Source organism: Syngnathus scovelli, chromosome 6, assembly GCF_024217435.2.
Source record: "Syngnathus scovelli strain Florida chromosome 6, RoL_Ssco_1.2, whole genome shotgun sequence".
NCBI lineage: Eukaryota > Metazoa > Chordata > Actinopteri > Syngnathiformes > Syngnathidae > Syngnathus > Syngnathus scovelli.
Genome location: NC_090852.1, coordinates 265001 through 289037, shown reverse-complemented (window position 1 = coordinate 289037; position 24037 = coordinate 265001). Strand labels below are relative to the sequence as shown.

The following is a 24037-nucleotide window of genomic DNA, read 5'->3' as shown; positions in this document are numbered from 1 at the left end:
ATTGTGTATGTATACATGTGTATATAAAAGTATGATAACAATGTATCATTAATGGACTGTACATAACCAATAACAGAAAGGAAACCAGACGGGGACAGCAGAAGGAGTGACCACCTTGGCCAAGGAGGTGGACGTTTTCCTTGGCACAAGGGAGGAGCCAGGGAAGGAGGAGGGGCTGGAAGATCCCCTATAAAGCCAGGAGAGAAGAACCAGATCTTCATTCAGCCCTGAGAAGTGACCAACCATGAACTTCCCGCGCGGAGTCAAGAGAAAGAGAACAATGAGCCTGGAGAGTGGGGGGTCACCAATGGCCCCCCCAGGCTACACGGATGATCCCGCTGGTTGCAACCCGGTGGAACCAGCGGGTAGGCTGAGCCCCGGGACCGGGGCTTCCACAGAGAACGATGGGAAAAACGGGAGGAATCCGTTTTTTGCGCAAGAGGAGCAAGAGATTTATGCAAACCGGGAATGGATAGCTCTGGAGCCAATCTACGCGAATGCAGTTCCCGTGAGCAGGAATCCAGAGCCAAATTTTGAAAGGCGAAGAACAACTTTATGTGCGGACGGCGGGTATGAGATTCCCAGCACTTCGCCTTTTTGCGACGAACCACCGAATTTACCCGACAACCCTCCAATGGATTGGAACACAATTGAATGGAGACCATCTATTTTTCCTCAGCCAGCGATATCATGGAAGAAGACCCTGATGACGGATTGGCTGACAGCTATAATACTGTCAGTCATTTTGACAGGCATCCTACTCAGCTTCACACTTTGGAAGAACGCGGCCCGCTATGATCCGATGGAGATGATCAATATCGAGTACGATGGAACGAAGCTCTTCAATCAAACCTGTTGGGCAGTGGACTTTGGAAGCGTCACCGTGAAATGGAATACATCCATAGCACCAGACATCGCTACCAGACAATATTGGACATCGGTGCTGCGACGACGAGAGAAGATGATCGCCTTGCCACTGGAACCAGGAGCAATTCCGCGCGCAGGAGACGAGGAGGAAAGACGATATAAGACAAAAAGGGAAATAGTGAGTGAAGTAACTCACTTTCCCGATCATTTGGGTCTCGTGAATTGGACAGGGCAAATAATAAGTAACATCAGTGCTTGTGATATGAGGTACTTCAAAGCGCCAGAAAACTTTGCTAATCTAACGATAAGCTTGATTTGCAAGAACAAACGTGAAGAGAAAATTGTTAAAAGAAATTGGATTTTAAAAGTGGGCGAGGAGCATGCGGAATGGTATAGCAATGCCTCGTGTGTCCCGTTGCCCGAATCAAAAGGAGGGTATTGGGAAAAGAGTGGGAAAAGGCCGGATGAATTTTCATTCCCGGCCCCAATGAAAAACTCCACGTGCCGTGGCACTTATCCCGGATGGGAGCCGTGCTGGAGTTGTTTAGATTTGGTTTGTGAAAAAACTCAGGATTATTCAAGTAAGCGTCGCCTTAACCGGGTGCCGAGAAGCCTGTCCGACAGCCAGAAGCCAGTATTTTGGGACTGTCAGAGAGTTTTTAGTAGGTTAAATGCGTGTTACTTTAACGTGGGACAATTTTGTGAGAATAATTATCATGTGATAATGTGGGCCTATAAATTCCAAAAGATGAAGTCCCCTGTCGCAGTGTCACCAAGGGGAGGGAGGAAGTTCAGCCCAAATAAGGAACCAGTGGATTTTGAATTTTGGCTAAATAGTTCATTTCCATGGTTATGGCAGGTACAGAGACAGATTGCTGTGCCCAGCAGTGACCAGGGCAGACACCGGTTGTACCCATCGGCAAGGCACTTATGGGTTCAACGGTTACCCACTCCTGCCGATTTGTTGACGGTAACTCCGGGAGAATTTGATAAAATTGACCAATGTGTAGTGGGCAAAATTTATGCTGGATTGCATGGGAAGGATTGGACAGTTGGGAAGTCACCAAGATGTGACCTGGATGAGATCAAGCGATCCGTCTTGGGCACCAGGTGGGTTCACAACTGTGCCAGTCTCTTAGTAAACAAAACAGTGAAAGGAATTTTACAGGCATGGTCTGAGATAAACGTTCGGGACCCCGCCAAGACATGGTGGGGATTTAACGGGTATGAGATGAAGCAATGGGTTATACCCTGTTTAAACGTAACAACAAATTACTGGGTTCAATACCAATTTATGTCAACAGTATATTCAAAAGAGACTGATATCAAGCCCACAGGAATATATTCCCCATATATCTATGTGAATCCTCGGCCCTGGGCGATGACTTGTAATACTGAGAAAACAAAATGTTTGATTGCCTTAGCTCGTGAACAATGTGTTACACTGCCTGATTGGAAAGAATATTGTTTAGATAAATATCAAGATGAGAGATACAGAAGTGTGGAAGGGGCTTTGTGGGAGTACGTCTCGCCACAAAACAGGTGGAGGCGTCAGCCCGCTAGAGACCGGGTGCCTTGTAGTACCTGGGTACAAAATGAAGGATTGCTAAATTTAGGCAAGCCAGTGTCTATCCCCTATCGGCTGCCTGCGCTGATGCAGATTGCTGAGGGGCGTGCGTTCCGAAAGAGTCTGTGTGAGGGGCGGCAGTTTATAGGTTTTGATTGGGTTGGCCCCAATAGAATTTTCAATAATGGAACATGTTTCTCCCCGTCAGAGCATTGGATAAAATGTGGTCATGGAGAAAATATTCATGATTGCACTTGGTATGAGAAGATAGGGGCGGCGCTGCAGTCAGCAACAAGTGCCGCGGTTGAGGCCTTTGGGGACGTGATCACTGGTGCGTTGGAAATGGTACTGGGGCCAATCTGGGCGTGGGTGCTAGTAGGGTTTGCATTGATAGGGATAGCAACGACTCTGTGCATTGCCATAAAAGGAAGCATTAAGAAGATTTTATTCGACCCCCGCGAAAGAGGGGTGTCTCTAGTTAGGCAAATGACGGCCCGCAAGAGGGGTGGTCGGAACGTCTTATTAAAAGGAGAAGTCGGGCAGCCGTCGGGCATTCGAGCCTGACAGCTCAGAGACAGGGACTACAAGAGAGAGAGAAAAAAAAAAGGGGGAACTAAAACTAATAATGGCAACAAACAGCTCAAGCGGGTTTTTAGATCCAAGGGGGAGGCCAGGAGCGATGAGAGTGAGTAACGAAGTTCAATATTGGGTTTTATTCAGTATCTGGACAGCCTACTGCTGTTCTGGGTCTTGGGATTTGCAACAACTCACTCGCCCCGTGATTTTGGTCATATCAATATTCAAGGTTTTGATTTTGAGATTTTTATACACAAGACACACGATGGGTTTGGGTCTTTTTGTAGTCTACATGCATGGCCGAATGTATGTTGACCCTGATACACCCAGAGGTATCGCCGAAATTGTATTGCTTATTTTGTGGAGTGTTTTGGAAGTAGTGTCAATTTTTGTTTATTATGTTGTTTTTGGGGTTGTCATATTGGAAGCAATATTAGTGATAGGAATGGCCATGTATGTTATAAAGATGGTAGCCGGACTTGACCAGCATGCACGCACCTCTGTCGCGTGGAGATGGCGTACGGCCAAGCTCGTACTCTGGTGCGTGATATGGGGGTCATTGTCTGTGTTACTTTGGGTCGAAGTGGTGGACCAATTGGCAATGATAACCTGGTTTTTTACATACTCTGTTTTTTTTCCCCTCCCGCCCCGAGAGGCGGGAGGACGGCCGCAGAGAAGCCCCCCTATTGTATACCAAGGGGCTGGCAGAGGGGTGATTGTTTGATGAAAAATGTTAAAATTTGTGCTTCCATGTTTTACAGACTGTACACTGGTTTGGGGATGCACCTAAATGCATCCTGTGCGGAATGAGCCATATGAAATTGGCCTGGGTGATCGGGAGATCTTATGTGGGAAGCTGTTGTTATCAGGCCGGCTTTAGTTTGACTTGGCTGGTCCCTGACGGTCTGTATGTAAAAGAGGGAGAGCAGTCCAGCTTGGACCATCTCGGATGGGAAGGATGTGCGGAGTTGATGATCACCGCGACTCTGCTCGAGACAACTCGAGGGCCCCTAACAGCATGTACGGTTCTCACGCAAGGAGCAGGAAGAACCCACGGCACCATCTGGCCTTTGATTCACATGACCTGGCGTCAACGGAACGGCACTCGATGCGTCACTTCGCATTGGCAATGTGGGCGCTGTCTGGCGGTGAGCGCTCCTCATCGCTTTCTCCCGGCTGACTTTTACACCCACCCGAACGCGGAATATGGAGCACACCGACCTATGGTGATACCCAGCGAGGCCCCTGTGGGGCTTGTCCGGCCTGCGCGTCGGGGAGGAGGACGGTACAGAGAGCCAGGCGAGGGTTCCATGAGGCGTCGGGATTCAGACGACAGCCGTATGTATGGAGGGCCTGGCTACGGTGATGATCCTCCCCTCGACTCGCCCACCAGCCCCGTACGGCTGATAAGCCCGCTGGATGTGGATGCAGCTCCTTCTGGGTCTGAGGACGACGATGAGGCTCAAGACAGAGAACGCGAGAGCGACCTCGGGGCTGAGGATGAGGAAGCAGATGTCGAGAGTGTGGCCACAGGGGATTCAACGCCACCGGTGCTGAGAGCCCTCGCGGTGGAGGACCACGCTGACGACGACAACGCTGCTGGTCGGTTGTCGCGCCTGATCAACGCCCTCGCAGAGATCGCCAGACAAGGTGATATGGCGGCGGCCTGCCCTACTTCAACAACCGCTGAGGTTGTGAGTATCTCAGACGGAGACGACGACATGACTGCTTAACTCGTAACGGGGGAGGGAGTGAGCAGAGAAAATTTATACCTGTTTTTCAATCCAAGGAGGTGGTGTCATGTAACATGGGGGTAGAGATGGTCCAAATGGTAGAATATGGATTGTTCACAGGGATAAATTGACAGAGCTGAAATTCCAAATTTGTCCAAAAGATGGCGCCAGACCAAAACATGAGACCAAAAGAGGGGCCAGAATAAGCTAGACCAGTTAAAATAGAAAAGAGGAACACGGTGTCAGAGTGTAAGTCACGCATGGAGGCACAAATGAAATTTTTATTATGTGTTTTTTATTTTTTGATTTCTTTGCTTGGCTAAAAATGTATTCTGTAACCGCTTTAAGCAATATTATTTGTCAATTCGATCAAGGGACCCGTCACTGAGAATAGTGGCGTGACATAAATTGTTTGGAGAAGCACAAATGAAATTTTTATTATGTGATTTTTAATTTTTGATTTCTTTGCTTGGCTAAAAATGTATTCTGTAACCGCTTTAAGCAATATTATTTGTCAATTCGATCAAGGGACCCGTCACTGAGAATAGTGGCGTGACATAAATTGTTTGGAGAAGCACAAATGAAATGTTTATTATGTGATTTTAATTTTTTGATTTTTTTGCTTGGCTGAAAATGTACTCTGTAACCGCTTTAAAGCAATATTATTTGTCAATTCGATCAATTCATGTAACAGAAAGTAGGTCAAAGGTGAAAAGGGGAAGTGAAAGGTTTTACCACTAGCTGTGCATTTGGTGGAAAGTACTGCGTGGTCAGGGCGGAAACAGCTGCTAAAGGCCACAGAAAACAAAGCGTGGGAGAGGCTGGCCAGTTCCCTCTATGGGCGGGGGAAAACTGGCCAGTTCCCTCTATAGGCGTGGGAATGCTGGCCAGTCCCTTCTATAGGCGTGGGAAAACTGGGCAGTCTTACCCTATAGGGAAAGTACAGGAGAAAAGAAAGGGGAGGGGGGGGGACGGAGAGGTCTATAAAAGGTCCTGCTGGAGTAGCTTCAGGGCTTTTTTCCCCCAAAAGAGCGCTTATACGTGAAGAGGCCCGGAGGAGTTTCAAGATTTTTTCCAAAGTCCCGAAGATCTTTGTGTGAGACGCAGGATCGCTGGACTGAAATTAACTTGGATTTACTCCCAAAAATTGGACTGGACAACTTTATAGGAGGAATAGGTGAGAGGGATTTATATTTTTTATGTATTTTAGCGAGAGGGGGGAATAGTCATCGGGCCGCCGGATTCCTCGTGGCCAGCCTGTTTCTTTAATTTGGATTTTAGAAGCAAGATCGAACTGATCACTCGACTTTGCTTTCACCAAAAATAGCACGCAGCTGGTAATTACCGCTTCCCTTTTTTATGAACTGTGTTTTGCAATCGAATTGTTCTGGGATTGAATGATTTTATTAACACGGGTATCAGTGAGTGAAATTGTTCAGTTTCTGGGGTAATTGAGATTTGTAATTCTATTCCATGTTTCTTCAATAAATGTGTTTTGTATATTGCTTACTTCGTTGTACGCGGATTTGTACTGAATAGGCAACCGAAGGCTCAGGCCCGCTTCCCCTTTTTGACGGGCCGCGTAAAAAGTAACTCTGAGCAAGTTAGAGAATTAAATATTTTTCGTAAATATTTAACGGAAGAGTTGAGTTCGTTGAAAGTGAATTCGGTTGAGAATTTACTTCCTTTAAATAACATAACGACGATGATTAAAATAAATCAGTGAAGTTGGTGGAGGATAAAAATATTTCGATTGTCCGTCGGGCGCGGCCCAGTTCCCCTTTTTGACGGGCCGCGTAAAAAGTAACTCTGAGCAAGTTAGAGAATTAAATATTTTTCGTAAATATTTAACGGAAGAGTTGAGTTCGTTGAAAGTGAATTCGGTTGAGAATTTACTTCCTTTAAATAACATAACGACGATGATTAAAATAAATCAGTGAAGTTGGTGGAGGATAAAAATATTTCGATTGTCCGTCGGGCGCGGCCCAGTTCCCCTTTTTGACGGGCCGCGTAAAAAGTAACTCTGAGCAAGTTAGAGAATTAAATAACTTTCGTAAATATTTAACGGAAGAGTTGAGTTCGTTGAAAGTGAATTCGGTTGAGAATTTACTTCCTTTAAATAACATAACGACGATGATTAAAATAAATCAGTGAAGTTGGTGGAGGATAAAAATATTTCGATTGTCCGTCGGGCGCGGCCCAGTTCCCCTTTTTGTCGGGCCGCGTCAAAAGTTAAATAGGACACGATCAAAAAATAGACTTGCCTTCCAAATTAATTATTGGGCAAATCTAAAGACAGCACGACATTTTTACTCGGTAAGAAAGTCGCTATTCTCTTCGAAGCAATTAAGTGGGGTGAAGAACTCCGACGGTCAAGTGCTAGATCTACGTATACGAAGTTAGAATTAATAATATAAAGGGCATTAATTTTCTTCTTAAATGCTATTATTGTCACACTTTTATTAATTCGATTCTCTTTCGAATAAAAAAGTTGGTCGGCTCGCTGCATGAGCGACCAAGTGGAACGGACCCATATGAACATTTACTTCGGCAAAACTAGTGCTTGGGTGCGCTATACAAACGAATCCCTGAGGTCTTAACAAAGACATCTAAAAAATATCCGTAACGAATAAGAACTTCAAACATTAGCGGGGAGCCATCAATACGATGCGGTCACTTCGAAGTCCTGCCTCGAATTGAGTTACTCGGCACGCGCTTCGGGTGACTTGAGAGGGATTGGCGTCGTACAGAAATTAGATTGATTCCGGAGGAGTTAATTTAACTCGGGTGGTTAGATTACGGACGAATCTCCGAACCCGGCTAAAACAAACCCGTTACTGGGAAGCCGGGGGCACCTGATTGCAAGAGGTGCGTTTGACAGAGTTCAAACTAGGCTTGCAGTTTCCGAATGCCATTCGTGATGGGTGCTGTAAAAAGTTCTTGGCTTAAACGATTGAAGTGCACATAAGAAAAAAAAAAAAAAAAAAACAAAGCTTACGGTAACTGGTATTCCCAGGCGGTCTCCCATCCAAGTACTAACCAGGCCCGACCCTGCTTAGCCTCCGAGATCGGACGAGATCGGGCGCTCTCAGGGTAGTATGGCCGTAAGCCGTGAGACCGCTCAGAATTTTTCATTTTATAGACACAATCGCCCCTGAAACCATGCCAAGCAGCGGCGGGACTTGATGGCTGTGGTAAAAGTTTCCTTTCACAATTGACGTGGGAAAGAAAAAAAAAAAGGCTTTCAGCACCTGGTATTCCCGGACGGTCTCCCTTCCCTTTTGTTTTTTTTACAACCAGGGCCGAAACAGGCTTTCTTCCAAGGCTTTTGGTGTTTTCTGGAAACATGGCTATCATGAAAAGTTATTGACAGCTTTTTATGCGGTAGCACGAATTTGCCGTTGCGACCTGCATTTTGCTGAATCAAAATAAATGCCTTGAAAAGTTTAAAAACACTTCATGGAAGTGTTGTGTTCGGTTCTTTTACAAGTCAAGCCTGCTGCTTTGAGTTCACAGGGAGCCATGCTCACTGTACATAGTCTGCTCTCTAGCGGTAAAACATTTAACTACAATGCTGTGGATGTCACCACATAATATAGCTTTCAAACTCGTGTTATAGTTTCAATGTCGGAGTTTAAATTAGGCTTGCTGTTTCCGGATGCCATTCGTGATGGGTGTTGTAAAAAATAGTTTCTTAAACGATTGAAGTGCACATAAGAAAAAGAAAAAGCTTACAGCACCTGGTATTCCCAGGCGGTCTCCCATCCAAGTACTAACCAGGCCCGACCCTGCTTAGCTTCCGAGATCGGACGAGATCGGGCGTTCTCAGGGTAGTATGGCCGTAAGCCGTGAGGTGACCAAACATTTTGCATTTTATAGACACAATCGCCCCTGAAACTAGCGAGCGAGCCAATGAAGCCTTCAAAACTGCTTCGGCACATGGAGACCAAGCATTCTGCATTAAAAGACAAACCTTAACCACTTCGGGTTTCATTGTCTCCGATTACGCCTGGATGGGACCGGCTCGTTTCTGGGAAACAAGCTCGGTGCTCCCAATAATTCAACGTAATGGTGACTTTTATTTTTATGTGGTTTATATTTGTTTTTATCCCAGTCGTATCATTTTATTTAATCGTATTTATATATATTTATTATAAATGTAGTATTTATTTATATAGATTTATTGTTTATTTATATATATAAAGGCAGGTCCGCAAAAATATTTCTGACGCGTAGCTGGTCCGTGGCGCAAGAAAGGTTGGGGACCACTAGTCTGAAAGAATCTGGCCGTAACTGGAATAGGGTTCTACGCGAATGCCCAACGGAAAAGTGAAGTGCACAAAACCTGCATTTGGCTGTATCAAAATAAATGTCATGAAAAAGGTAAAAACACTACATGGAAGCGCAATGTGTTGTGCTGGGTTCTTTTACAAGTAAAGACTGCTGCTTTGAGTTCACAGGGAGCCATGCTCTTTATTCACTGTACATAGTCTGTCCTCTAGCGGTAAAAACGTGAACTGCAATGCTATGGCTGTCGCCACACAATGTAGGTTTTAAACTCGTGTTGTAGTTTCAGTGTCGGAGTTCAAACTAGGCTTGCAGTTTCCGAATGCCATTCGTGATGGGTGCTGTAAAAAGTTCTTGGCTTAAACGATTGAAGTGCACATAAGAAAAAAAAAAAAAAAAAGCTTACGGTAACTGGTATTCCCAGGCGGTCTCCCATCCAAGTACTAACCAGGCCCGACCCTGATTAGCCTCCGAGATCGGACGAGATCGGGCGCTCTCAGGGTAGTATGGCCGTAAGCCGTGAGACCGCTCAGAATTTTTCATTTTATAGACACAATCGCCCCTGAAACCATGCCAAGCAGCGGCGGGACTTGATGGCTGTGGTAAAAGTTTCCTTTCACAATTGACGTGGGAAAAAAAAAAAAAAAAAAAAAGGCTTTCAGCACCTGGTATTCCCGGACGGTTGTTTTTTTTGTTTTTTTTACAACCAGGGCCGAAACAGGCTTTCTTCCAAGGCTTTTGGTGTTTTCTGGAAACATGGCTATCATGAAAAGTTATTGACAGCTTTTTATGCGGTAGCACGAATTTGCCGTTGCGACCTGCATTTTGCTGAATCAAAATAAATGCCTTGAAAAGTTTAAAAACACTTCATGGAAGTGTTGTGTTCGGTTCTTTTACAAGTCAAGCCTGCTGCTTTGAGTTCACAGGGAGCCATGCTCACTGTACATAGTCTGCTCTCTAGCGGTAAAACATTTAACTACAATGCTGTGGATGTCACCACATAATATAGCTTTCAAACTCGTGTTATAGTTTCAATGTCGGAGTTTAAATTAGGCTTGCTGTTTCCGGATGCCATTCGTGATGGGTGTTGTAAAAAATAGTTTCTTAAACGATTGAAGTGCACATAAGAAAAAGAAAAAGCTTACAGCACCTGGTATTCCCAGGCGGTCTCCCATCCAAGTACTAACCAGGCCCGACCCTGCTTAGCTTCCGAGATCGGACGAGATCGGGCGTTCTCAGGGTAGTATGGCCGTAAGCCGTGAGGTGACCAAACATTTTGCATTTTATAGACACAATCGCCCCTGAAACTAGCGAGCGAGCCAATGAAGCCTTCAAAACTGCTTCGGCACATGGAGACCAAGCATTCTGCATTAAAAGACAAACCTTAACCACTTCGGGTTTCATTGTCTCCGATTACGCCTGGATGGGACCGGCTCGTTTCTGGGAAACAAGCTCGGTGCTCCCAATAATTCAACGTAATGGTGACTTTTATTTTTATGTGGTTTATATTTGTTTTTATCCCAGTCGTATCATTTTATTTAATCGTATTTATATATATTTATTATAAATGTAGTATTTATTTATATAGATTTATTGTTTATTTATATATATAAAGGCAGGTCCGCAAAAATATTTCTGACGCGTAGCTGGTCCGTGGCGCAAGAAAGGTTGGGGACCACTAGTCTGAAAGAATCTGGCCGTAACTGGAATAGGGTTCTACGCGAATGCCCAACGGAAAAGTGAAGTGCACAAAACCTGCATTTGGCTGTATCAAAATAAATGTCATGAAAAAGGTAAAAACACTACATGGAAGCGCAATGTGTTGTGCTGGGTTCTTTTACAAGTAAAGACTGCTGCTTTGAGTTCACAGGGAGCCATGCTCTTTATTCACTGTACATAGTCTGTCCTCTAGCGGTAAAAACGTGAACTGCAATGCTATGGCTGTCGCCACACAATGTAGGTTTTAAACTCGTGTTGTAGTTTCAGTGTCGGAGTTCAAACTAGGCTTGCAGTTTCCGAATGCCATTCGTGATGGGTGCTGTAAAAAGTTCTTGGCTTAAACGATTGAAGTGCACATAAGAAAAAAAAAAAAAAGAAAAAAAAGCTTACGGTAACTGGTATTCCCAGGCGGTCTCCCATCCAAGTACTAACCAGGCCCGACCCTGCTTAGCCTCCGAGATCGGACGAGATCGGGCGCTCTCAGGGTAGTATGGCCGTAAGCCGTGAGACCGCTCAGAATTTTTCATTTTATAGACACAATCGCCCCTGAAACCATGCCAAGCAGCGGCGGGACATGATGGCTGTGGTAAAAGTTTCCTTTCACAATTGACGTGGGAAAAAAAAAAAAAAAAAAAAGGCTTTCAGCACCTGGTATTCCCGGACGGTTGTTTTTTTTGTTTTTTTTACAACCAGGGCCGAAACAGGCTTTCTTCCAAGGCTTTTGGTGTTTTCTGGAAACATGGCTATCATGAAAAGTTATTGACAGCTTTTTATGCGGTAGCACGAATTTGCCGTTGCGACCTGCATTTTGCTGAATCAAAATAAATGCCTTGAAAAGTTTAAAAACACTTCATGGAAGTGTTGTGTTCGGTTCTTTTAAAAGTCAAGCCTGCTGCTTTGAGTTCACAGGGAGCCATGCTCACTGTACATAGTCTGCTCTCTAGCGGTAAAACATTTAACTACAATGCTGTGGATGTCACCACATAATATAGCTTTCAAACTCGTGTTATAGTTTCAATGTCGGAGTTTAAATTAGGCTTGCTGTTTCCGGATGCCATTCGTGATGGGTGTTGTAAAAAATAGTTTCTTAAACGATTGAAGTGCACATAAGAAAAAGAAAAAGCTTACAGCACCTGGTATTCCCAGGCGGTCTCCCATCCAAGTACTAACCAGGCCCGACCCTGCTTAGCCTCCGAGATCGGACGAGATCGGGCGCTCTCAGGGTAGTATGGCCGTAAGCCGTGAGACCGCTCAGAATTTTTCATTTTATAGACACAATCGCCCCTGAAACCATGCCAAGCAGCGGTGGGACTTGATGGCTGTGGTAAAAGTTTCCTTTCACAATTGACGTGGGAAAGAAAAAAAAAAAAGGCTTTCAGCACCTGGTATTCCCGGACGGTCTCCCTTCCCTTTTGTTTTTTTTTACAACCAGGGCCGAAACAGGCTTTCTTCCAAGACTTTTGGTGTTTTCTGGAAACATGGCTATCATGAAAAGTTATTGACAGCTTTTTATGCGGTAGCACGAATTTGCCGTTGCGACCTGCATTTTGCTGAATCAAAATAAATGCCTTGAAAAGTTTAAAAACACTTCATGGAAGTGTTGTGTTGGGTTCTTTTACAAGTCAAGCCTGCTGCTTTGAGTTCACAGGGAGCCATGCTCACTGTACATAGTCTGCCCTCTAGCGGTAAAAAATTGAACTACAATGCTGTGGATGTCACCACATAATATAGCTTTCAAACTCGTGTTATAGTTTCAATGTTCAATGTAAAGGCATCCAGGCCGATTCGGAGGCAGGTTCGAGTGTGGCCAGAGGGTGCCTCCGATGCACTTCGTGACTGCTTCGACACCACTGACTGGGACTTGTTTAAGCAGGCAGCCACCTACAACGATTGGACGGACATAGAGGAGTATACTGACTCTGTTACCTCTTACATCACGAAGTGCATCGATGATGTGACTTGCTCGAAATCCGTCGTCACTCGCGCGAACTGGAAGCCGTGGCTGACGGGGGCTGTCCTCAGACTGTTGAGGGCCAGGGACAAGGCTTTCAGAGCGGGGGATGAGGCTGGCTTGAGGACAGCGAGGGCCGACCTGTCCCGAGGCATCAAAGAAGCGAAGAAGGCGTTCTCGTGCAAGTTCTCCACCCACTTCAAGGACAGCAAGGACACACGTAGCCTTTGGCGGGGCATTCAGACCATCACGGACTACAAGCCCGCGCCGAGGAGCTGTGAGGGCGACGTCCGTCTGCTGAACGATCTGAACCGCTTCTTTGCGGTTCTTTGAGGCCGTGCGCACGAGCCAAGTGGCCGAAAATAGCCCCCGCCGAGCGGATCGGCTGTTTATAAGCACCGCGGAGGTGGTCGCGGCGCCTCATTCGACTTCCAGCGGCCGGCGAGCTCGCGCACCCGCCCGGCACATCCGGGAGGCCGTGCGCACGAGCCAAGTGGCCGAAAATAGCCCCCGCCGAGCGGATCGGCTGTTTATAAGCACCGCGGAGGTGGTCGCGGCGCCTCATTCGACTTCCAGCGGCCGGCGAGCTCGCGCACCCGCCCGGCACATCCGGGAGGCCGTGCGCACGAGCCAAGTGGCCGAAAATAGCCCCCGCCGAGCGGATCTGCTGTTTATAAGCACCGCGGAGGTGGTCGCGGCGCCTCATTCGACTTCCAGCGGCCGGCGAGCTCGCGCACCCGCCCGGCACATCCGGGAGGCCGTGCGCACGAGCCAAGTGGCCGAAAATAGCCCCCGCCGAGCGGATCGGCGGTTTACAAGCACCGCGGAGGTGGTCGCGGCGCCTCATTCGACTTCCAGCGGCCGGCGAGATCGCGCACCCGCCCGGCACATCCGGGAGGCCGTGCGCACGAGCCAAGTGGCCGAAAATAGCCCCCGCCGAGCGGATCGGCTATTTATAAGCACCGCGGAGGTGGTCGCGGCGCCTCATTCGACTTCCAGCGGCCGGCGAGCTCGCGCACCCGCCCGGCACATCCGGGAGGCCGTGCGCACGAGCCAAGTGGCCGAAAATAGCCCCCGCCGAGCGGATCGGCTGTTTATAAGCACCGCGGAGGTGGTCGCGGCGCCTCATTCGACTTCCAGCGGCCGGCGAGCTCGCGCACCCGCCCGGCACATCCGGGAGGCCGTGCGCACGAGCCAAGTGGCCGAAAATAGCCCCCGCCGAACGGATCGGCTGTTTATAAGCACCGCGGAGGTGGTCGCGGCGCCTCATTCGACTTCCAGCGGCCGGCGAGCTCGCGCACCCGCCCGGCACATCCGGGAGGCCGTGCGCACGAGCCAAGTGGCCGAAAATAGCCCCCGCCGAGCGGATCGGCTGTTTATAAGCACCGCGGAGGTGGTCGCGGCGCCTCATTCGACTTCCAGCGGCCGGCGAGCTCGCGCACCCGCCCGGCACATCCGGGAGGCCGTGCGCACGAGCCAAGTGGCCGAAAATAGCCCCCGCCGAGCGGATCGGCTGTTTATAAGCACCGCGGAGGTGGTCGCGGCGCCTCATTCGACTTCCAGCGGCCGGTGAGCTCGCGCACCCGCCCGGCACATCCGGGAGGCCGTGCGCACGAGCCAAGTGGCCGAAAATAGCCCCCGCCGAGCGGATGGCTGTTTATAAGCACCGCGGAGGTGGTCGCGGCGCCTCATTCGACTTCCAGCGGCCGGCGAGCTCGCGCACCCGCCCGGCACATCCGGGAGGCCGTGCGCACGAGCCAAGTGGCCGAAAATAGCCCCCGCCGAGCGGATCGGCTGTTTATAAGCACCGCGGAGGTGGTCGCGGCGCCTCATTCGACTTCCAGCGGCCGGCGAGCTCGCGCACCCGCCCGGCACATCCGGGAGGCCGTGCGCACGAGCCAAGTGGCCGAAAATAGCCCCCGCCGAGCGGATCGGCTGTTTATAAGCACCGCGGAGGTGGTCGCGGCGCCTCATTCGACGTCAAGCGGCCGGCGAGCTCGCGCACCCGCCCGGCACATCCGGGAGGCCGTGCGCACGAGCCAAGTGGCCGAAAATAGCCCCCGCCGAGCGGATCGGCTGTTTATAAGCACCGCGGAGGTGGTCGCGGCGCCTCATTCGACTTCCAGCGGCCGGCGAGCTCGCGCACCCGCCCGGCACATCCGGGAGGCCGTGCGCACGAGCCAAGTGGCCGAAAATAGCCCCCGCCGATCGGATCGGCTGTTTATAAGCACCGCGGAGGTGGTCGCGGCGCCTCATTCGACTTCCAGCGGCCGGCGAGCTCGCGCACCCGCCCGGCACATCCGGGAGGCCGTGCGCACGAGCCAAGTGGCCGAAAATAGCCCCCGCCGATCGGATCGGCTGTTTATAAGCACCGCGGAGGTGGTCGCGGCGCCTCATTCGACTTCCAGCGGCCGGCGAGCTCGCGCACCCGCCCGGCACATCCGGGAGGCCGTGCGCACGAGCCAAGTGGCCGAAAATAGCCCCCGCCGAGCGGATCGGCTGTTTATAAGCACCGCGGAGGTGGTCGCGGCGCCTCATTCGACTTCCAGCGGCCGGCGAGCTCGCGCACCCGCCCGGCACATCCGGGAGGCCGTGCGCACGAGCCAAGTGGCCGAAAATAGCCCCCGCCGAGCGGATCGGCTGTTTATAAGCACCGCGGAGGTGGTCGCGGCGCCTCATTCGACTTCCAGCGGCCGGCGAGCTCGCGCACCCGCCCGGCACATCCGGGAGGCCGTGCGCACGAGCCAAGTGGCCGAAAATAGCCCCCGCCGAGCGGATCGGCTGTTTATAAGCACCGCGGAGGTGGTCGCGGCGCCTCATTCGACTTCCAGCGGCCGGCGAGCTCGCGCACCCGCCCGGCACATCCGGGAGGCCGTGCGCACGAGCCAAGTGGCCGAAAATAGCCCCCGCCGAGCGGATCGGCTGTTTATAAGCACCGCGGAGGTGGTCGCGGCGCCTCATTCGACTTCAAGCGGCCGGCGAGCTCGCGCACCCGCCCGGCACATCCGGGAGGCCGTGCGCACGAGCCAAGTGGCCGAAAATAGCCCCCGCCGAGCGGATCGGCTGTTTATAAGCACCGCGGAGGTGGTCGCGGCGCCTCATTCGACTTCCAGCGGCCGGCGAGCTCGCAAACCCGCCCGGCACATCCGGGAGGCCGTGCGCACGAGCCAAGTGGCCGAAAATAGCCCCCGCCGAGCGGATCGGCGGTTTATAAGCACCGCGGAGGTGGTCGCGGCGCCTCATTCGACTTCCAGCGGCCGGCGAGCTCGCGCACCCGCCCGGCACATCCGGGAGGCCGTGCGCACGAGCCAAGAGGCCGAAAATAGCCCCCGCCGAGCGGATCGGCGGTTTATAAGCACCGCGGAGGTGGTCGCGGCGCCTCATTCGACTTCCAGCGGCCGGCGAGCTCGCGCACCCGCCCGGCACATCCGGGAGGCCGTGCGCACGAGCCAAGTAGCCGAAAATAGCCCCCGCCGAGCGGATCGGCTGTTTATAAGCACCGCGGAGGTGGTCGCGGCGCCTCATTCGACTTCCAGCGGCCGGCGAGCTCGCGCACCCGCCCGGCACATCCGGGAGGCCGTGCGCACGAGCCAAGTGGCCGAAAATAGCCCCCGCCGAGCCGATCGGCTGTTTATAAGCACCGCGGAGGTGGTCGCGGCTCCTCACTCGACTTCAAGCGGCCGGCGAGCTCGCGCACCCGCCCGGCACATCCGGGAGGCCGTGCGCACGAGCCAAGTGGCCGAAAATAGCCCCCGCCGAGCGGATCGGCTGTTTATAAGCACCGCGGAGGTGGTCGCGGCGCCTCATTCGACTTCCAGCGGCCGGCGAGCTCGCGCACCCGCCCGGCACATCCGGGAGGCCGTGCGCACGAGCCAAGTGGCCGAAAATAGCCCCCGCCGAGCGGATCGGCTGTTTATAAGCACCGCGGAGGTGGTCGCGGCGCCTCATTCGACTTCCAGCGGCCGGCGAGCTCGCGCACCCGCCCGGCACATCCGGGAGGCCGTGCGCACGAGCCAAGTGGCCGAAAAAAGCCCCCGCCGAGCGGATCGGCTGTTTATAAGCACCGCGGAGGTGGTCGCGGCGCCTCATTCGACTTCCAGCGGCCGGCGAGCTCGCGCACCCGCCCGGCACATCCGGGAGGCCGTGCGCACGAGCCAAGTGGCCGAAAATAGCCCCCGCCGAGCGGATCGGCGGTTTATAAGCACCGCGGAGGTGGTCGCGGCGCCTCATTCGACTTCCAGCGGCCGGCGAGCTCGCGCACCCGCCCGGCACATCCGGGAGGCCGTGCGCACGAGCCAAGTGGCCGAAAATAGCCCCCGCCGAGCGGATCGGCTGTTTATAAGCACCGCGGAGGTGGTCGCGGCGCCTCATTCGACTTCCAGCGGCCGGCGAGCTCGCGCACCCGCCCGGCACATCCGGGAGGCCGTGCGCACGAGCCAAGTGGCCGAAAATAGCCCCCGCCGAGCGGATCGGCTGTTTATAAGCACCGCGGAGGTGGTCGCGGCGCCTCATTCGACTTCCAGCGGCCGGCGAGCTCGCGCACCCGCCCGGCACATCCGGGAGGCCGTGCGCACGAGCCAAGTGGCCGAAAATAGCCCCCGCCGAGCGGATCGGCTGTTTATAAGCACCGCGGAGGTGGTCGCGGCGCCTCATTCGACTTCAAGCGGCCGGCGAGCTCGCGCACCCGCCCGGCACATCCGGGAGGCCGTGCGCACGAGCCAAGTGGCCGAAAATAGCCCCCGCCGAGCGGATCGGCTGTTTATAAGCACCGCGGAGGTGGTCGCGGCGCCTCATTCGACTTCCAGCGGCCGGCGAGCTCGCGAACCCGCCCGGCACATCCGGGAGGCCGTGCGCACGAGCCAAGTGGCCGAAAATAGCCCCCGCCGAGCGGATCGGCGGTTTATAAGCACCGCGGAGGTGGTCGCGGCGCCTCATTCGACTTCCAGCGGCCGGCGAGCTCGCGCACCCGCCCGGCACATCCGGGAGGCCGTGCGCACGAGCCAAGAGGCCGAAAATAGCCCCCGCCGAGCGGATCGGCGGTTTATAAGCACCGCGGAGGTGGTCGCGGCGCCTCATTCGACTTCCAGCGGCCGGCGAGCTCGCGCACCCGCCCGGCACATCCGGGAGGCCGTGCGCACGAGCCAAGTAGCCGAAAATAGCCCCCGCCGAGCGGATCGGCTGTTTATAAGCACCGCGGAGGTGGTCGCGGCGCCTCATTCGACTTCCAGCGGCCGGCGAGCTCGCGCACCCGCCCGGCACATCCGGGAGGCCGTGCGCACGAGCCAAGTGGCCGAAAATAGCCCCCGCCGAGCCGATCGGCTGTTTATAAGCACCGCGGAGGTGGTCGCGGCTCCTCACTCGACTTCAAGCGGCCGGCGAGCTCGCGCACCCGCCCGGCACATCCGGGAGGCCGTGCGCACGAGCCAAGTGGCCGAAAATAGCCCCCGCCGAGCGGATCGGCTGTTTATAAGCACCGCGGAGGTGGTCGCGGCGCCTCATTCGACTTCCAGCGGCCGGCGAGCTCGCGCACCCGCCCGGCACATCCGGGAGGCCGTGCGCACGAGCCAAGTGGCCGAAAATAGCCCCCGCCGAGCGGATCGGCTGTTTATAAGCACCGCGGAGGTGGTCGCGGCGCCTCATTCGACTTCCAGCGGCCGGCGAGCTCGCGCACCCGCCCGGCACATCCGGGAGGCCGTGCGCACGAGCCAAGTGGCCGAAAAAAGCCCCCGCCGAGCGGATCGGCTGTTTATAAGCACCGCGGAGGTGGTCGCGGCGCCTCATTCGACTTCCAGCGGCCGGCGAGCTCGCGCACCCGCCCGGCACATCCGGGAGGCCGTGCGCACGAGCCAAGTGGCCGAAAATAGCCCCCGCCGAGCGGATCGGCGGTTTATAAGCACCGCGGAGGTGGTCGCGGCGCCTCATTCGACTTCAAGCGGCCGGCGAGCTCGCGCACCCGCCCGGCACATCCGGGAGGCCGTGCGCACGAGCCAAGTGGCCGAAAATAGCCCCCGCCGAGCGGATCGGCTGTTTATAAGCACCGCGGAGGTGGTCGCGGCGCCTCATTCGACTTCCAGCGGCCGGCGAGCTCGCGCACCCGCCCGGCACATCCGGGAGGCCGTGCGCACGAGCCAAGTGGCCGAAAATAGCCCCCGCCGAGCGGATCGGCGGTTTACAAGCACCGCGGAGGTGGTCGCGGCGCCTCATTCGACTTCCAGCGGCCGGCGAGATCGCGCACCCGCCCGGCACATCCGGGAGGCCGTGCGCACGAGCCAAGTGGCCGAAAATAGCCCCCGCCGAGCGGATCGGCTATTTATAAGCACCGCGGAGGTGGTCGCGGCGCCTCATTCGACTTCCAGCGGCCGGCGAGCTCGCTAATCCGCCCGGCACATCCGGGAGGCCGTGCGCACGAGCCAAGTGGCCGAAAATAGCCCCCGCCGAGCGGATCGGCTGTTTATAAGCACCGCGGAGGTGGTCGCGGCGCCTCATTCGACTTCCAGCGGCCGGCGAGCTCGCGCACCCGCCCGGCACATCCGGGAGGCCGTGCGCACGAGCCAAGTGGCCGAAAATAGCCCCCGCCGAGCGGATCGGCTGTTTATAAGCACCGCGGAGGTGGTCGCGGCGCCTCATTCGACTTCCAGCGGCCGGCGAGCTCGCGCACCCGCCCGGCACATCCGGGAGGCCGTGCGCACGAGCCAAGTGGCCGAAAATAGCCCCCGCCGAGCGGATCGGCTGTTTATAAGCACCGCGGAGGTGGTCGCGGCGCCTCATTCGACTTCCAGCGGCCGGCGAGCTCGCGCACCCGCCCGGCACATCCGGGAGGCCGTGCGCACGAGCCAAGTGGCCGAAAATAACCCCCGCCGAGCGGATCGGCTGTTTATAAGCACCGCGGAGGTGGTCGCGGCGCCTCATTCGACTTCCAGCGGCCGGCGAGCTCGCGCACCCGCCCGGCACATCCGGGAGGCCGTGCGCACGAGCCAAGTGGCCGAAAATAGCCCCCGCCGAGCGGATCGGCTGTTTATAAGCACCGCGGAGGTGGTCGCGGCGCCTCATTCGACTTCCAGCGGCCGGCGAGCTCGCGCACCCGCCCGGCACATCCGGGAGGCCGTGCGCACGAGCCAAGTAGCCGAAAATAGCCCCCGCCGAGCGGATCGGCTGTTTATAAGCACCGCGGAGGTGGTCGCGGCGCCTCATTCGACTTCCAGCGGCCGGCGAGCTCGCGCACCCGCCCGGCACATCCGGGAGGCCGTGCGCACGAGCCAAGTGGCCGAAAATAGCCCCCGCCGAGCCGATCGGCTGTTTATAAGCACCGCGGAGGTGGTCGCGGCTCCTCACTCGACTTCAAGCGGCCGGCGAGCTCGCGCACCCGCCCGGCACATCCGGGAGGCCGTGCGCACGAGCCAAGTGGCCGAAAATAGCCCCCGCCGAGCGGATCGGCTGTTTATAAGCACCGCGGAGGTGGTCGCGGCGCCTCATTCGACTTCCAGCGGCCGGCGAGCTCGCGCACCCGCCCGGCACATCCGGGAGGCCGTGCGCACGAGCCAAGTGGCCGAAAATAGCCCCCGCCGAGCGGATCGGCTGTTTATAAGCACCGCGGAGGTGGTCGCGGCGCCTCATTCGACTTCCAGCGGCCGGCGAGCTCGCGCACCCGCCCGGCACATCCGGGAGGCCGTGCGCACGAGCCAAGTGGCCGCCGAAAATAGCCCCCGCCGAGCGGATCGGCTGTTTATAAGCACCGCGGAGGTGGTCGCGGCGCCTCATTCGACTTCCAGCGGCCGGCGAGCTCGCGCACCCGCCCGGCACATCCGGGAGGCCGTGCGCACGAGCCAAGTGGCCGAAAATAGCCCCCGCCGAGCGGATCGGCTGTTTATAAGCACCGCGGAGGTGGTCGCGGCGCCTCATTCGACTTCCAGCGGCCGGTGAGCTCGCGCACCCGCGTGGCACATCCGGGAGGCCGTGCGCACGAGCCAAGTGGCCGAAAATAGCCCCCGCCGAGCGGATCGGCTGTTTATAAGCACCGCGGAGGTGGTCGCGGCGCCTCATTCGACTTCCAGCGGCCGGCGAGCTCGCGCACCCGCCCGGCACATCTGGGAGGCCGTGCGCACGAGCCAAGTGGCCGAAAATAGCCCCCGCCGAGCGGATCGGCTGTTTATAAGCACCGCGGAGGTGGTCGCGGCGCCTCATTCGACTTCCAGCGGCCGGCGAGCTCGCGCACCCGCCCGGCACATCCGGGAGGCCGTGCGCACGAGCCAAGTGGCCGAAAATAGCCCCCGCCGAGCGGATCGGCTGTTTATAAGCACCGCGGAGGTGGTCGCGGCGCCTCATTCGACTTCCAGCGGCCGGCGAGCTCGCGCACCCGCCCGGCACATCCGGGAGGCCGTGCGCACGAGCCAAGTGGCCGAAAATAGCCCCCGCCGAGCGGATCGGCTGTTTATAAGCACCGCGGAGGTGGTCGCGGCGCCTCATTCGACTTCCAGCGGCCGGCGAGCTCGCGCACCCGCCCGGCACATCCGGGAGGCCGTGCGCACGAGCCAAGTGGCCGAAAATAGCCCCCGCCGAGCGGATCGGCTGTTTATAAGCACCGCGGAGGTGGTCGCGGCGCCTCATTCGACTTCCAGCGGCCGGCGAGCTCGCGCACCCGCCCGGCACATCCGGGAGGCCGTGCGCACGAGCCAAGTGGCCGAAAATAGCCCCCGCCGAGCCGATCGGCTGTTTATAAGCACCGCGGAGGTGGTCGCGGCGCCTCACTCGACTTCAAGCGGCCGGCGAGCTCGCGCACCCGCCCGGCACATCCGGGAGGCCGTGCGCACGAGCCAAGTGGCCGAAAATAGCCCCCGCCGAGCGGATCGGCTGTTTATAAGCACCGCGGAGGTGGTCGCGGCGCCTCATTCGACTTCCAGCGGCCGGCGAGCTCGCGCACCCGCCCGGCACATCCGGGAGGCCGTGCGCACGAGCCAAGTGGCCGAAAATAGCCCCCGCCGATCGGATCGGCTGTTTATAAGCACCGCGGAGGTGGTCGCGGCGCCTCATTCGACTTCCAGCGGCCGGCGAGCTCGCGCACCCGCCCGGCACATCCGGGAGGCCGTGCGCACGAGCCAAGTGGCCGAAAATAGCCCCCGCCGATCGGATCGGCTGTTTATAAGCACCGCGGAGGTGGTCGCGGCGCCTCATTCGACTTCCAGCGGCCGGCGAGCTCGCGCACCCGCCCGGCACATCCGGGAGGCCGTGCGCACGAGCCAAGTGGCCGAAAATAGCCCCCGCCGAGCGGATCGGCTGTTTATAAGCACCGCGGAGGTGGTCGCGGCGCCTCATTCGACTTCCAGCGGCCGGCGAGCTCGCGCACCCGCCCGGCACATCCGGGAGGCCGTGCGCACGAGCCAAGTGGCCGAAAATAGCCCCCGCCGAGCGGATCGGCTGTTTATAAGCACCGCGGAGGTGGTCGCGGCGCCTCATTCGACTTCCAGCGGCCGGCGAGCTCGCGCACCCGCCCGGCACATCCGGGAGGCCGTGCGCACGAGCCAAGTGGCCGAAAATAGCCCCCGCCGAGCGGATCGGCGGTTTATAAGCACCGCGGAGGTGGTCGCGGCGCCTCATTCGACTTCCAGCGGCCGGCGAGCTCGCGCACCCGCCCGGCACATCCGGGAGGCCGTGCGCACGAGCCAAGTGGCCGAAAATAGCCCCCGCCGAGCGGATCGGCTGTTTATAAGCACCGCGGAGGTGGTCGCGGCGCCTCATTCGACTTCCAGCGGCCGGCGAGCTCGCGCACCCGCCCGGCACATCCTGGAGGCCGTGCGCACGAGCCAAGTGGCCGAAAATAGCCCCCGCCGAGCGGATCGGCTGTTTATAAGCACTGCGGAGGTGGTCGCGGCGCCTCATTCGACTTCCAGCGGCCGGCGAGCTCGCGCACCCGCCCGGCACATCCGGGAGGCCGTGCGCACGAGCCAAGTGGCCGAAAATAGCCCCCGCCGAGCGGATCGGCTGTTTATAAGCACCGCGGAGGTGGTCGCGGCGCCTCATTCGACTTCCAGCGGCCGGCGAGCTCGCGCACCCGCCCGGCACATCCGGGAGGCCGTGCGCACGAGCCAAGTGGCCGAAAATAGCCCCCGCCGAGCGGATCGGCGGTTTATAAGCACCGCGGAGGTGGTCGCGGCGCCTCATTCGACTTCAAGCGGCCGGCGAGCTCGCGCACCCGCCCGGCACATCCGGGAGGCCGTGCGCACGAGCCAAGTGGCCGAAAATAGCCCCCGCCGAGCGGATCGGCTGTTTATAAGCACCGCGGAGGTGGTCGCGGCGCCTCATTCGACTTCCAGCGGCCGGCGAGCTCGCGCACCCGCCCGGCACATCCGGGAGGCCGTGCGCACGAGCCAAGTGGCCGAAAATAGCCCCCGCCGAGCGGATCGGCGGTTTATAAGCACCGCGGAGGTGGTCGCGGCGCCTCATTCGACTTCAAGCGGCCGGCGAGCTCGCGCACCCGCCCGGCACATCCGGGAGGCCGTGCGCACGAGCCAAGTGGCCGAAAATAGCCCCCGCCGAGCGGATCGGCTGTTTATAAGCACCGCGGAGGTGGTCGCGGCGCCTCATTCGACTTCCAGCGGCCGGCGAGCTCGCGCACCCGCCCGGCACATCCGGGAGGCCGTGCGCACGAGCCAAGTGGCCGAAAATAGCCCCCGCCGAGCGGATCGGCGGTTTACAAGCACCGCGGAGGTGGTCGCGGCGCCTCATTCGACTTCCAGCGGCCGGCGAGATCGCGCACCCGCCCGGCACATCCGGGAGGCCGTGCGCACGAGCCAAGTGGCCGAAAATAGCCCCCGCCGAGCGGATCGACTATTTATAAGCACCGCGGAGGTGGTCGCGGCGCCTCATTCGACTTCCAGCGGCCGGCGAGCTCGCGCACCCGCCCGGCACATCCGGGAGGCCGTGCGCACGAGCCAAGTGGCCGAAAATAGCCCCCGCCGAGCGGATCGGCTGTTTATAAGCACCGCGGAGGTGGTCGCGGCGCCTCATTCGACTTCCAGCGGCCGGCGAGCTCGCGCACCCGCCCGGCACATCCGGGAGGCCGTGCGCACGAGCCAAGTGGCCGAAAATAGCCCCCGCCGAGCGGATCGGCTGTTTATATGCACCGCGGAGGTGGTCGCGGCGCCTCATTCGACTTCCAGCGGCCGGCGAGCTCGCGCACCCGCCCGGCACATCCGGGAGGCCGTGCGCACGAGCCAAGTGGCCGAAAATAGCCCCCGCCGAGCGGATCGGCTGTTTATAAGCACCGCGGAGGTGGTCGCGGCGCCTCATTCGACTTCCAGCGGCCGGCGAGCTCGCGCACCCGCCCGGCACATCCGGGAGGCC

General features: G+C 56.7%; 1 long non-coding RNA gene and 6 other non-coding genes across 7 annotated transcripts in view; 1 reads left to right on the top strand and 6 right to left on the bottom strand.

Moving 5' to 3' along the window:
• The window catches only part of LOC125970608 (uncharacterized), a 298477-nt gene that overhangs the window by 217521 nt on the left and 56919 nt on the right, over positions 1–24037 (top strand). The window lies entirely within an intron of this gene.
• LOC125971381 (5S ribosomal RNA) lies at positions 7735–7853 on the bottom strand. Its single transcript, XR_007482429.1, has one exon. It is a non-coding gene; the product is annotated as a 5S ribosomal RNA (ribosomal RNA).
• LOC125971410 (5S ribosomal RNA) lies at positions 8472–8590 on the bottom strand. Its single transcript, XR_007482456.1, has one exon. It is a non-coding gene; the product is annotated as a 5S ribosomal RNA (ribosomal RNA).
• LOC125971385 (5S ribosomal RNA) lies at positions 9430–9548 on the bottom strand. Its single transcript, XR_007482433.1, has one exon. It is a non-coding gene; the product is annotated as a 5S ribosomal RNA (ribosomal RNA).
• LOC125971406 (5S ribosomal RNA) lies at positions 10169–10287 on the bottom strand. Its single transcript, XR_007482453.1, has one exon. It is a non-coding gene; the product is annotated as a 5S ribosomal RNA (ribosomal RNA).
• LOC125971380 (5S ribosomal RNA) lies at positions 11133–11251 on the bottom strand. The gene has a single exon (XR_007482428.1). It is a non-coding gene; the product is annotated as a 5S ribosomal RNA (ribosomal RNA).
• LOC125971377 (5S ribosomal RNA) lies at positions 11871–11989 on the bottom strand. The gene has a single exon (XR_007482425.1). It is a non-coding gene; the product is annotated as a 5S ribosomal RNA (ribosomal RNA).